The following is a 13,231-nucleotide window of genomic DNA, read 5'->3' on the forward strand; positions in this document are numbered from 1 at the left end:
AAATTATTTGAAATGACTCTAACTTTCTTGAGTTTATTGATGAAAAAAAATAAAGGATAAGGAAATTATGTTTTTGCCTAATTGAGTAAGTAAAACAGACAAAAATTAAATTTGAGCATTTTTTATTTGTATAATCATTGTTTCAATATGCTTCTCTGTCATTTCTACTCATTTTTATTACATTGCATTTTTGTTTAGTTTTCTGCCTTTTTAAATAGTTTCCCTTATTCAGAGACTAGGCATTATTTCTACTTGACTACTCAATATTTCTGTGATGGCTTTTTGGTTGTTGTTGCAAATTAAACCATCTGAGCCCTGAAAGACTGAAATAAAATGGATTTGTTATTATACAAATGACAAAATTTCACCACTTTAATCAATTGTGCAAATAGTTGCAGAAAAAAGTATCAAATTATTTATACTTTCCAGGTGTACCTGGAAATTCTGATGATCAATATATGTTGTATGACTGTATGAATAGACCACAATGAAACCCATTAATCTATAAATCTTATATGAATTAATAAGCATGTTTGTGCTATTTGCATCAGAATCAAAAGCAAGGTCCAAACCAAGAAAACAGAATAGTTAAAACCCTTAATGATACATATTTGAATCCATGTTGTAACTTTATCTGTTTTAGTGATAGTTTCTGTCATCCTTTTTGATAGAATGTTCATTGGTTGAATTGATTTATTTTATTCACTGACCTGGCTATAAGGATTTTATAGTTTATCAGATGCTGGGTCTCACTAAGCCAGTCCTAGAAAAATGCTTCCAGCTACTGGAAGCTTGCTTCTGGCTGTCTCTTTGAGGTTGGTAGGAAGGGTGATAGAAGCAATCCTTCAAACACCTGGCTATTGCTCAGTTTGAGGGCATTAACCTGTGGTCAGGAACTTTGGGACCTTGTTTGACCCTGAGTTTTAAGGTCACAGTCTGGTCTTAATTCCCTTTCCCTCCCCTAGGCAGAACATCTCTGTCCATACTATGCTGCTTAGAGTTGGAGAAGGGCTTATCCTGACAAATCTTTCCTTCCTGCCTTAATCCATGCATCTTGGCTTATTTTTATGCTAAACTAGGCATGGCTTCCTGCCTGGCTTCCTTACCTCTTGTTAAAGTGTTTTAGTGTGTGGATATCTGTGTTAATTGGTGTCTCTGTGGGGCAACAATCACTGGGGTGTTATTCAGCCATCATGCTTCCCTGCTCTCTGTATATATTGCTTTTATTTGTTTGAGTTTTACTGCTGGGTTTGAAGTTCTTTACATAATCTGTATAGAATTATTTACCAAAAATATTAAACTTTAAATATAACATTTTTATTATACATCAAAGCAAATATTTTTCCCAATTGTTGCTTTTATTTATATTTTCTTAATAGAGCAGATGTTCTCACTTTTTCTTAAATCAGATTTGTCGGTTTTGGGGGGATATGAGGGATGGAACTTAGGGGCACTCAGCCGCTGAGCCACATCCCCAGCCCTCTTTTGTATTTTATATAGAGACAGGGTCTCACTGAGTTGCTCAGTGCCTTGCTTTTGCTAAGGCTGGCTTTGAACTTCCTCTCTTCCTACCTCAGCCTCCCCAGCCACTAGGATTACAGGTGTGCATGCACCACCACCGCCCAGCCCAGCAGACTTATCAATTTTTTTTGTTTTATGGATTATGCTATTATTCTTATACAGAATAAATATTTTAGGGGGTTGCACAATCAAAATATTTTTATGTTTTATCTTGGAAATTCTGTATTTTTTAGGATTTACATTGAAGACTTTAATAAATGCTGAAATACTTTTAATACATGGTTCCAGGTATGGATCAAAGTTCTTTTCAAAATTTTTAAAATGTATTTCCACTATTTCCTATGCTATGTCTTAAAAAGGTATATGTTTCAGGATTTATAACTTCAAGATGAAAATAATTTTTCATTTAAATGATAGCAAAAAGTACACACACACAAACACATACATAACGCTTCCCATCAAATCTCTTATACTGAATTTAATTTAATGATGTTAACTCAGGGAATGTTTTGTAGGAAAAAATACAATGCAGCCAGAATACCCAGTGTCAAAAGTGCTGTGGCGGTTAAAGATGCTAAGCACTATGTTTGCAGGGATGGCAGAGGTTGGAAATTTATCTTGTGCCTAGGTGATTGAGAAGGCTCCAGGAAGACAGGAACACATGTGTTCAGCTTTCAAAAAAGAGTAGGAATCCATCAATTGAGATAATGACAGGGTTGTCATTTTAAAGGGTAAAAAAGAAAGACACTCCATGAATAGTATTGTGTAATGATATGCAAAACTATGAAGGAGTGTTGCAAAACTGGAAAAAAAAATGCTGTGTAAGAGAAAGCTAGAGATTATTGGGGCTCTGGTGTAAAAAGGAGTGCAAAGTCAGGTAGGGACCTCAGCTGTTAGACATTAGGGAGTTTGGTTTTACTTCATGGCTCCAATGAGAGTTATTAAACATTACATAAAGATATCATTTCAGAAATATGGTTTTCTTGTGGAACACTAACCATTGTATATTCCTTTGTACTTTAAAATTATTTAAGTTGTCTTTAATCTTATCTTTATCTAGATGATATAAGCATTTAGAAATAAAGTAATTGCTGATTTCCTGAAAGTAATGTTGATTTTAGTTTCATAAATTTCTATTTAGTCAGTTTTGTAGAATCTGTGACAAATCACGGATTTGCTATTCTCCTATGTACTATGAAGCAGTAATGTAATTTGTTTCAATTAACATTATATTAATAAGAAATTGACAACTAGATTTAACCTCCTGAAAATGAAGCAAATTCTCTAAGATTGATTCTTAAACTGACTTCAGACCAATTTTCATTAATTATGAGTTTTTTTTTATTAGCTTTAGCTAATTATTAACTCAGGATTTAAGAAAATGTTGATACAAACAGAGAAAACATTTTAGTTGAGTTGTAGACTCAGAAAATCTAATCCTTATACTACCCATGTTAACTTGTTTATAACTTCAAACATATCACTTTACTACTTCTAACTTCAATTCTCTCTTATTAAAATTGTGCACCTTGATAGACTTTGAGATCAACTGAGAAAAATAGAAAACAAAATCGGGAATATCAACTAAGTAAATATTTTTCTTAACAGTAAGAATGTTCTTTAAAATCCATAAAGACTCTAATATTCAATAGTAATGTCAAAATGAACATGACATGAACATATTTATATGTTTTTGTTAGTTACCCAGAGGAGTTTTAAAACATTCACCTGTTTTTTGATTGGAAGGGAGCTGTCATTTTGCTAGGTTAGAAAATAAACCACTTTGTATCTTATTAAGAAAGGTGACATTTTGTTATGATTCTTTCTCTTTTAAACAAACTCTTCATTCATTGCCCCAAAGCCTAGATATTATATTACACATTGCAAAATATATTAATAGTACCATTTACTCTGATACATTATTCATTAAGATAGAACCATTATTTATTTATGCCTCTGGTGATACAAATATGACAGAATACTACATCAATCTACAATAGTTACAATTTTACAATTGTCATTCCTCAAATGGATTGTGATAATTGCTTTATTATGAACCCAACCTTAACTATGCAAATACAATGTCAAGTTTCTGATAGTTGTAGTTAAAAAATAAATATATAGAATATGAATCTCTCCAATTTAATTTTTGATGCTGTTAAGATATCTTAAAGTTATCTTTTCCTAATCAATACATCTGTGAAAGTTAATTTTTAAAAGAAATCTTCTGTTGTAGAAAGAAATAGAAAATCTTAAGGCAGACTGAACTCTGTGGCACTACTGAGGATATTCAGTTTGTAGATAGGTCTTTCACAAAGTTATCCCTGCACACCTTTGAACATCAATCTGGACTGAGACTTAAGTCACAGGGGATTTTAAGACTTTAAAAGTCAGGGTTTCTAGAAGAACTAGCAAACGAATGTTTCAGTGTTTACTAAAAAAGATAAATTCATCTCATGTCCAGCATGAAGATCTGAAAATCCTCAGGCTTCCACATAAGAAATTGTATCATTTGGCAATGTTAAAATTAGAGGTTTCCAAATTTGGCTGTATAAAGTTGTTCACAATAACATAAAATTGTAAAAGCATTAATTATGCAAAAGGCCTGAACATAAACTTGTAGATTTCAACCAATTAAGAAAGTAATAACATTTCCTCAAAAAAGGCATAACTTTCTTTGTAAAAATTGATATCTTTTGCTAGGGAAGAATGAATGTTTGTGGAAAATCATAAAAATAAAATAAATACATATAAGTCAAGTATCCAATATATTTACCTCATCCTATAAACTGTAAAAATCAGAAACTTCTCCACTAACCAGCTAACTGAAACTTTAGAATGCTATGTCATAGCATGAAATGTTGAAAATTCATGTACCCTTCTTATATTCCCTATATAAATTTCTTATAAATTATGCCAATTTCAAACTGAAATATTTGAAGTACGTAATATGTGAAATATCAAAACTGTAATTAGCAATGATCTGCTATAGAGTTTAAATTCCATAAATATTTTCTTAAAACTACTTGAGATCTATGAGTATGAAATCAGGTATGCCTAAAGAATGAGCATATAAAACTCAAAGAAACACAATTTGAACCATGTAATAGTGTTCATTCATGTAAAATAATACTCCTTAAATCTCAAAAAAAAAAAAAGATTTTTTAAAATTTTTTCTTCAATCAGGACCAGATAGTGAAAATACCAAGAAAAAGTATTAGATACCTGGAATGCTCTTTTCCTGAAATTAAGCTTTTCTTATTTCTTGTCAATGATTAACAATTTATTTCTTCTTCTTCTTTTTTTTTTTTTACATAAAAGAGCTTAAAGGTAGTTTAAAATAAAGTTATCACTATTATAGAAGGTAGGCACTTAATATCCCTGCCTCTTCAAAGATTCTGATGTTCTTCTTATTGTCTTACATAGAAATATATGGATTTTTAAGATTATCAACTAATAAATTATTAATCTAATATATAATCTTCATTCTAATATATACTGAGTTTTAGCCTGCACTTTTAAGAACTGAACTTAGTAGTTTCAAAGAAAAATAGGTCTTTTTCAACAAACTTTATAATATAATTGATAAATGACTGTTGATTTCTAAAAATTATTCCTTTTTTAAGTCATTTTGTTTGTTGCAGTTGATTTCTCCCTTGTCCACTGTGCCTACATTTTCTGACTCTTCAGCATTTGTCACATTCATTAAAACTTTATTTTTCTCTATTCATACTTTTATCTGATCATACTTTCTTCTTCACAAACTTAATATTTTCATTTATTCTGAATCACATTAACTCAAATGTCCTTTATCTTTATTGTGTGTAGTAAGTGTATAGGAAGAGTAGCTTAGCCTTTCTAATTTTTTTGAACCCACAGCTCAATTTTTGTAAGAAATTTTTAAATAGTCGTGTGTTTTTTAAGAGTGTGCACCATTGAAGGAAATTTTGTCAATTTGTTGATTAAAATCTTGTTCTTATGACACTTGCACCAATGAGTAGGTAAGACTCTGAAGGTTCACACTGACAATTCTGGGAGAAAGCTGATTGCTGCTAAAGTAAGAGGCACTCTGCCCTTGATGCATTGATGCCAGTTTGCAAGCGTGGCTAAGAGTGAACACAGACTGGAGTAACTTGCACAGGTGTCAATGTATTTAGGACTGGGCACTAGAGTGAAAGCTGGAGCATCTATTCAATTTATGTAGTAGCCACAGGAATAGTTCCTTGACAAAACCCAGTGAGCTTGGAAAAAGGCCTTACAAGCATATATCATAGCATTTTCCTCATCAACAATATTAATCTCCTGAAACCCAAATTGCATTGCATAATTCAACTCAATGTTTCCAAGCAAAATTTCAGACCCTGTTCTCCGTTTGTAATATCTACCCACCCCACTTCCATTATTCCTTACACTGCTAAGAACACAGCAATGGACGTATGGACCTGGACCTCTTGTTGGGGAAGGAGTTCTTTTACATATTTTCCATGTCAGAGCCAGAATTACGCAGCCAGGATCACACAGGGAGGAGGCATGAAAATGCAAAACAAGATGGTGTTTCTGAGGTTTCAGGAATAGTGGGTAGTGGAAAGGTATTGGACATGAAGGGAGGGAGGGAAAGATCACAGGCTCAGGCCCTAGTTTCTGCTGTGCTAGTGACTTAATACTTCCTTTTCATTTCATCAGAACTGCACACATTACTAACCCTTTTAAAATTCTGATAAGATTCTTTCCTATCCTTTTTCCCACAGCCCAGACATCCATCTACACCCGGTCACTTTCATCACCTCACATTCTCTGCTACAAACACAATGTAATGTTTCTATTTCCCCCTCGGTCATTTTCAAAACACAAATTTTTATTCCTTTTTCTTTTATTTAAGTCAAGTTCATTTCACCTGAAAATTCTACATTACCCTACTATTTCTATATACTTTTAACTCTGTCTCAAATATTTTTGAACTTACGTGGCTTGCAACGGATGGGAAATTAGTGGAATTCAGACAAAGAATGAATTTTTCAAGACAAAGAATGTGAAAGCAATTGTGTCAGATGAACACGCTGCTCACTCTTTGTTCTCTTACACTTCAACATTTATGGTCACATGGCATATTCACATAAAGCCAGTCTTTACTCTAGGGTAACTCTAAGGCTAGATATAAACATGGAATTCCAAGGCACAAATACAGACACAAACCTGAAAGAAAGAAAGAAAAAACAATTAGGTTTATAAAATGGAATTTAATATTTTGATTCTTAGAAAAGTGAACTGATAAAAGACTCAGTCACCCACTACTTTTGAGGAATTTAACAATATTGAGTTGTTACATGGTCATCTTCCAGAGCAATTTAGAAAGACTTAAAGGCACATATATGTGGATCAGAGGGTTTATATGGGAAAAAGAAATCTATAGCACCCACTTTTAAACCACTCTAGTCTGTATAAAGAAGAGACTATTATTGTGCTATTTAAACCACAGAAGACTTTTATGAAGTTTTTATTATTTGTTTCTCTTGTGGGCAACATTTATTTCTTATGTTTATTAATATTGAAATCAGAAACCCTGGAGTGAGATGAAATGTCAGTGTAGTTTTAATTTGCAATTCTCTAATTTCTGGTAATTCCATTTTTATTATTATGGTTTGGATCTTAAATGACTCTTAGATGCCATGTGCTAAAGGTCTGGTCACCAGCCTGTTGTACTAGTGGGAAACAGTAGGTGGGCAGTAGTGGAAAGAAATTAGGTCGCTGGGGACTTTCCTTTAAAGGGGATATGAGACCCCTGCCCCTTCATTCCTCTCTCTTTCACTTCTTGGCTACCATGAAGTGAACAGATTTACTCTGTCACTTGTTCCCAACATAATGTTATGTCTTACCACAGGCTCAAAAGACACAGGGTCGATCAACCATGGACTCAAACTTCTGAAATCTGAAGCCCAAATAATCTTTTTCTCCATAAAAGGTGTATAGTGCAGGCTTTTGTCACAGCAACTGAAAGCTGACATATTCACGCATGCAGAAAAAAATATTTTAGCAGATCATATATGTCATGCACACAGTTAAAAGCAAATAAAATTATCCTTAGTTTATATTATCTTTGTCAATCTTCTTGTTCTGACTCAAACCCATCTAATCTGAGATATTCAGCTAGTATACTGGGGCTTTTAAAAAGCAAATTCATCCCCATTTTCCATGAGAAACTGTACAGAGCTGGTGCTAACTGCTGCCACCTTCTCTTAATCAGTAGAAAAGAGCACAGTCAGGTAGTTCAACCAGGAGAGAAACCTGAAAACCACTCAAGATGTGAAGTACCAGTTGGCCTTGTGGAAAAGCTATTTCCTGGGACCCAAGAAGAGAATGAACAGGTGCCTTTTCTATATTCCTGAGAAAACCTTAGGAAACATGGATCCAGGGAAGTTTTCTCCTTAAATTTAAGAGGGAACTGATAACCTGAGGACATATAAACCCCTAGTCCATACAAGTACTGAACAGGACACCTAATGGGACACATCAGTCAGAGATGAGGATCAGATGACAAACACCTATCAAACAACATAGGTCTATATATGTGTATGCATGTGTGTGTGTCTGTCCATTCTTACATATGCACCTATCTGTGTGAGTAATTTGAAAACAATCTTAAAAAATTATCTTTTTTTATAAAAAGCATTCATGAAATGAAGGTGAAGGTCATTGCTATGTCAATTTGTGCCTTAAAGATCTGAAAGGCCTCTCTCAAAGCAAAACCGAAACTTTGAAAAAAAAGACTTTGTTAAAAAAAAAAAAACAGAAGGTACATAAGAAATATCCCAGGGAATATGAAATGTAAATTGGAGAAAAACCAAAAGGAGAAAATAGAATAAATGGAGACAGGACTGTTATGTTGCACTACGTCAGAAAGCTGTGTTTGGTGATTCTGAATGGAGCAGAAGCAACATTAAGAATAAAATAACTTTTTTAAACTGAAGAAAAATCTGATTTTTTATGTTAAATCTGTTTCTTACTAAATTCCTGTGGAAATTGACTATAAAACAGATAAGCATAGCCATATCTAGTAAGATGGCTGAATTCCTAAGGAAACGAAAAATAATGCTATTTTCAGACAAAAAGAACAGTATATGATACAAAGCAAAATGATCCAGGTCTATAGAGGATACCTCATCTGCTGGAAATTGGTGGTAAAAGAGCAAGACTATTAAAAGAAAGGAGCACTAGTAGCTCTATAATCCTACGTGTAGGTGGAATGGAAGGAAGAGTTGAAGATCCTCAGACTGCATCTACCATGCACCATCTGAGAAATACACTTGAGAAAAGGGCTCCAAGGCCATGGGATGCCTGGGAAAAGACAGTAGTAGCAATGGGCAAACGTGGATGAATGCCTGTCTCTCTTTCTAGGTCTATTTATTTCCAAAAGAAAAGTTAGAGCAGAGCAGATTGCAATACAATGCAAATAAATATTCCTAAATCATGAGGATTTTATAATATCAAGGAGTTAAAATACCCTATCCTTTTGAACAGGCAAACTTAGAGATTGCTCATGGTCCCCAATTCAAAAACTGCTGTCACATAAACTCCCAACATAGTCACACATTACAGTTTTGATCTATACACTTCTCTACTTCATTTTTTTTTTGCTTCCTACAAAGGTTTATCCAGGCATCAAGAGCACATCGTCTTTTCTAGTAATTTCTTCAATCGACATAAATGCTAGAGCTATTGTATAATATGGAGTCAACAAAGTGGTTTCAATTTTACACGTTCTATGAATCTATAGGGGAAACCTGTGTCTATCATCAAAAAATTATGCATTCATGTTGTACTTTTTTGAGATTTTTTTTTTAAACGAAAGCAACTTGGATTATATTAAATGCATTGTAATGGTTATTTTCTCATGGTGAGGCACTAAACTTAATGAAAATCTTGGGGAAGAGACTTTTCTTCTTTTCCTTTTATTTTTATAATACTATTATTTCTGAATGTTTATCCTGTTTACTATACTTGTACTGAAAATGCTTTAAAATAGAAAGCATGAGAAAAACATATAAGCTTATTTTTTATTTCTTTTTATTATGTATGATAGTAGAATGTATTTTGATACATCATACATACATGGAGTATAACTTCCCATGATGTGGAATTATACTGATTGTGTATTCGTATATAAGCACAGGAAAGTTATGTCCAATTCATTCTACTGTCTTTTCCATTTCCATCCCAGTTTCTTCCCCCAACTTCCCCCATTTAATCAGGTGAATCTCCACTTGTACCTCCCTGCCTCCTATTGTGAATTGGCATCTGCATATCAGAGAGAACATTCTGCTTTTGTTTTTGGGGGGGATTGGTTTATATCACAGCATATCATCCAGATCCAACCATTTACTGTAAAATGCCATAATTTAATTCTTTTTTATGGCTGAGTAATATTCCATTGTGTATATGTACCAGATTGTTTTCATCCATTTATCTTTTGAAGGCACCAACACTGGTTCCATAGGTTAGCTATTGTGAATTGAGCTGATATAACGTTGATGTGGTCATCTCCATAGTACAATGATTTTAAGTCCTTTGGGTATATGTGGAGGAGTGGGATAATTGGATCAAATGATGGTTCCATTCTAGATTTTCTGAGGATTCTCCATACTGCTTTCCAGATTGGTTGCTCCAATTTGCAGCCCCACCAGAAATGTATGAGTGTGCCTTTTTCCCCACATCCACACCAACATTTATCGTGGCTTGTACTATTAATTGCCCTTCTGACTGGAGTGAGATGAAATGTCAGTGTAGTTTTAATTTGCAGTTCTCTAATTTCTGGTAATGTTGAACACTTTTTCATGTATTTGTTGGCCATATTTTTCTTCTATGAAATGTCTGTTGAGTTCCTTTGCCCATTTGTTGATTATTTTCTTTGTTTCATTGATGTTAAGTTTTTTGAGTTCTTTATATATCCTGGAGATTAATGCTCTATCTGAGGTGCAGGTGGCAAAGATTTTCTCTCATTCTGTAGGCTGTCTCTTTATGTTCTTGATTGTTTCCTTTACTGTTAAGGAGCTTTTTAGTTTGATATAATCCAATTTACTGATTCTTGAATTTACTTTAGGTGTCTGGTTGAGGAAGCAGTTCGTAAGCTGACATGATGGAGATTTTGGGCTACTTTTTCTTCTAGTGGGCACAGGGTCTAATGCCTATATTCTCGATCTATTTTGAGTTGACTTTTGTGCAGGGTAAGAGATAGAGGTCTATTTTCTTTCTTTCTTTTTTTTTTAACAATTGGATTTCCAGTTTGGCTAGCAGCATTTACTGAAGATGTTATTTTTTCTCCAATGTATGTTTATGGCACCTTTGCCTAGTATGAGAATTGTATTTATGTGGGTTTGTCTCTGTGTTTTCTATTCTGTACTATTGGTCTTCTTGTCTCTTTAGGTGCCAAAACCATGCCGATTTTGTTAGTATAGCTCTATAGTATAGATTAGGGAGTGGTATTGTGATGCCTCCTGCTTAACTTTTCTTGCTAAGGATTGCTTTGGTTATTCTGGATCTCTTGTTTTTACAAATAAATTTCATGGCTGCTTTTTCTATTTCTATGGAGAACATCATTGGAATGAATACCTTGAATGTAAGAGTGAGTGGATCAGTTAAAACATGACATGGAATTCTCTTCCTAACACTAATCTAAGCATGTCTCACTAATTCTCCTAGATCAGATGGAGCCACTCTCACCTGTCACATGGATAATTTCCCCTGTTATCCTTCCTATTGTCTTCTTGTCTTTCCCTTCTGTGGAATGTAAGAAGTATGGAGTAAAATTTTATGATATTATTATTATTACTGATATATCATAAGCACTATAAACACCCAGCAGATGGCTGAGCAGGGAATTGAATAAATAAAAATAATGAATGAATAAGCAAACAGCCTTTTTTTATAGTTACTGACTTGGAATATGAGTATATAATATTTAAAAAATGATTGGATGGTAAATAAAGGCATGGAGAGATATTGAATTATATAATCAAGCAATGAAAGCACATTTAAGTATCTTATTCAGTTCTGTGTTTTTGAGTCGATATCCTTAAAAAAAACCATGATATACCATTGGGTATTATTTATTTGTGAATGGCAAGACTGATGATACTAAATACAGAGGAGAACTCTTTTTCATATATTTGGATTAGCAATGAGGGGTTATTGTTTTTATTTGTATATACTAAACCAGAATTATTTGAAAAATTATACTTTGGCACTTAAGGTTGAAAAAAATAAAAAATTCATGCTGGGTTCACTCCTGTTCTTTAAAAGATGAACAACGGGAGAGGGATTCACTAAAGCTGCCTAGGCAATCAAGCTGTGGGTTTTGACTTTTGGCAGTACACTTAACCCTATTAAATGTGGTAATTTTTAGGCCAGAATAACATGCGGTTGATGAGGCCTGATGAGAAAACTCTTGAACTGGTCTTTCAGTATTTGTTGTCCCTATCTTATACGGTAGTGAAACTTTGCCTTCTCAACTCTTTCAGCCAGTGTTGACACTTGAGGCAGACCATTGTAACAGGATTATGACAAGCTGAACTCTTAGAAAAACCTCATTAGTCATTTTTGTGACTCACTGATTAATATTAAGAACCAGAAAATCAAAACCCTAGCAAGCACAAAAAGTAGTGTTCTTTCAGAAAATTAAAAGCAAAAATTAATTAAAGATGTTTAAAAATGTTTATACATCTTTGAGAATGTATAAAAAGGTTTGTTGTTCCTTCAAATAGTTCACAATTTGTCGAAATTCCAAGTGTAATTATTTAAAAAATAATGTCTTACCATGAAAGATCCTTTTTATTCATTATTTTTTTCTAACAGCTTATCTAACTCTATAACTATTTATTTTTAATGAGCTATGCAATGGTTCACTTCATATATGAATTCACCATTAGCTACTGCTAATGGCATTTTCATCAAAAGATTAGGTTTTAGAAAAATCAAATTATGATTTAATTAATATACATTAACAAAAACAGAAAAAAAAACTCAAAGCAAATGTGATTTGATACAATTTCTGAGCCATTATTTACAAAGATGTACTGGAAAGACTTTGTTAAGATTTCTTTTCCTAGAACAGTTTTCCGTATATTTTTGCAAAGTTAAGTGGAAATTTGAAAGTAAATTTTCTTAGAGATTTATTATAATACACATATTTAGGGAAAAAAAACATGGTTAAAGAAATTGAGATATTGAATAAATTTGGTTCCTAATGAATAACTGACCTTGCTAATGACACATTTAAATTTTGTGGAATGGGCAATATTCTTTTATAATCGGTTATGTATATATGTATATATACATACATATGTAGTTTATATGTATGTGTATGTGTGTGTTAACTATTTTATTTATTAGGTTCCAAAAGAGTTTCGTTTCCAATATTGTCTTTCAATATTACTACAATGCACCGCCATTCCATGCCAAGTATAATTCCTGAAATACAACTGTTGCAGTTTTATGATTGTTAAGTGAGTTTCTTTTTATGTCTCACCTCATTTTGACATGGACTTTTGTGCCTAAGACCAGGTTCTAATTGGCTTTATGTATACAGGAAGAAATACAAATTTGTAATAAAGTTACCAATTGGTAAAATTTAACTGAACAGATAACAAATATTAATTTATAAATTTATTTCACTTGGAATTTTAAAATCCCTTCATAGCAATACACTCCACTCTATAGC

This window comes from Callospermophilus lateralis, chromosome 13, assembly GCF_048772815.1.
Source record: "Callospermophilus lateralis isolate mCalLat2 chromosome 13, mCalLat2.hap1, whole genome shotgun sequence".
In the NCBI taxonomy this organism is placed as follows: domain Eukaryota; kingdom Metazoa; phylum Chordata; class Mammalia; order Rodentia; family Sciuridae; genus Callospermophilus; species Callospermophilus lateralis.